Below are 2,500 nucleotides of genomic sequence, written 5' to 3' on the forward strand. Positions count from 1 at the left end.
GAAGTTTTAGGAATCTCAGATTTTTCTATAGTCATTTTCTTTGGCCCCCGGTTCTGAAGTAATTTATCAAATAAAATATTTACCGGTGACGTTCAGTCGATTCTATGCCAGATAACGCATTGTTCCGGCATTTCCTTCTTTAAGCAAATCCTTTGAAAGGTCATACAACGTACACTTTTTCCCAGCGAAAGGTTAGTTTAGAATATGCTATTCTCTGACTAGGAAATCTGAACACAAATGAATTGTTTCCTTTAAGAGCGGTTGGATTCTGCGGAATGTTATTGCGAAACCCTATCTCAATGTTTACGCTTTTTGTTCTAAAGAATATTTGATCATTAGTTATAATAATTCTCTCACTTAAATCTACACATTCTATTTATAACATAGTAATCACTTCACTCCAAGCAACGGAAAATGTTGGGAAATTTGGAGTGCTATAAAAAGATGATTTCGAAATTGTTATAAGCTGATAAGCTGGTAAATTCTCTTCTCATGAACTTGAAACATATCGCCGGAAGCATATATAGCTAAACTAGATGTGGAAAAATATTAATTCCATGAAATGTCTACTTGCCATAAAGATAACTGATAAACTGGCGAATTCTAATTGATAAGATGGGGGAATTCTCTCTTCAGAAAATTGATAAGCTGATGAATTTTCTCTTCAGGAAATTGATAAGCTGATGAATTCTCTCTTCAGGAAATTGATAAGCTGATGAATTGTCTCTTCAGGAAATTGATAAGCTGATGAATTGTCTCTTCAGGAAATTGATAAGCTGATGAATTGTCTCTTCAGGAAATTGATAAGCTGATGAATTCTCTCTTCAGGAAATTGATAAGCTGATGAATTGTCTCTTCAGGAAATTGATAAGCTGATGAATTGTCTCTTCAGAAAATTGATAAGCTGATGAATTGTCTCTTCAGGAAATTGATAAGCTGATGAATTGTCTCTTCAGGAAATTGATAAGCTGATGAATTCTCTCTTCAGGAAATTGATAAGCTGATGAATTGTCTCTTCAGGAAATTGATAAGCTGATGAATTGTCTCTTCAGGAAATTGATGAGCTGATGAATTGTGTCTTCAGAAAATTGATAAGCTGATGAATTGTCTCTTCAGGAAATTGATGAGCTGATGAATTGTTTCTTCAGGAAATTGATAAGCTGATGAATTGTCTCTTCAGAAAATTGATGAGCTGATGAATTCTCTCTTCAGGAAATTGATAAGCTGATGAATTGTCTCTTCAGGAAATTGATGAGCTGATGAATTGTCTCTTCAGGAAATTGATAAGCTGATGAATTGTCTCTTCAGGAAATTGATAAGCTGATGAATTGTGTCTTTAGAAAATTGATAAGCTGATGAATTGTCTCTTCAGGAAATTGATAAGCTGATGAATTGTCTCTTCAGGAAATTGATAAGCTGATGAATTGTCTCTTCAGAAAATTGATGAGCTGATGAAGATTCTCTTCAGGAAATTGATAAGCTGATGAATTGTCTCTTCAGGAAATTGATAAGCTGATGAATTATCTCTTCAGGAAATTGATAAGCTGATGAATTGTCTCTTCAGGAAATTGATAAGCTAGTGATTTCTCTTTTCATGTAATTGAAACTTGTATAGCCGAAAGCATATGTAGCTAAACTCCATATGGAAGAAAATGAATTCCATGAAATGTCTATATGCTTTTTTCGTTGGATACATGGTTAAGGAAGGCATCCCGTTGGCTCTCAAGGTCGAGCAAATAAGTGTCCAACTTTCTCCCCACTAGAAATTCGCTATACGTGATGTATTGCTTTTCATCCCTCATAACTCACTGGGTCTTGCTTATTGCAATCTTGACCGCAAAAAATTTTTATCAAGAAGTTGTTGCTTGGCTGCGTTCGCATCTTGATTCCTTGTAAGATCACCAGGGAGATATATGAAGGGAGAGGTATTATTTTTTCTTTTGTTTTTTCTTAAGATGGAGATGTCATTATTGTTATTAACAAGTGTATGCGACCCGTATAAAATGACGTCCATATGTTCAGATAGACATGCACACAAACGCGGATTCAGTCTTTCCCACCCCCCTCCCCCTTTCCTAACTACAACCCCTCTCACTAGGGTATGACTTACTTCCTCTCCTCCCTACCGGAGGGATGGGGGAGAGACTGAGTATTTATACACCTGGCAATGCCGCTGATCGTGACCAGAAATTTATTTATATTTGTTTACTTATATATATATATATATATATATATATATATATATATATAATATATATATATATATAATATATATATATATATATATATATATATATATATATATATATATATATATATATATATATATATATATATATATAGCCTGACACTTGCTCTTTATTATATGGGGGAAATAGCCAAACAACCACCTTAGTTTGGAAAGCACGATATTAAAAGCCCCTAGGGCTTCAACATTGAAAGCAGTTCAGTGCGGAAGGGAAATAGAGAAGTAACGAATAAACTATATTTGGAAAGTAAT

The sequence above is a fragment of the Palaemon carinicauda genome, chromosome 44, assembly GCF_036898095.1.
Source record: "Palaemon carinicauda isolate YSFRI2023 chromosome 44, ASM3689809v2, whole genome shotgun sequence".
NCBI classification, from domain to species: Eukaryota; Metazoa; Arthropoda; class Malacostraca; order Decapoda; family Palaemonidae; genus Palaemon; species Palaemon carinicauda.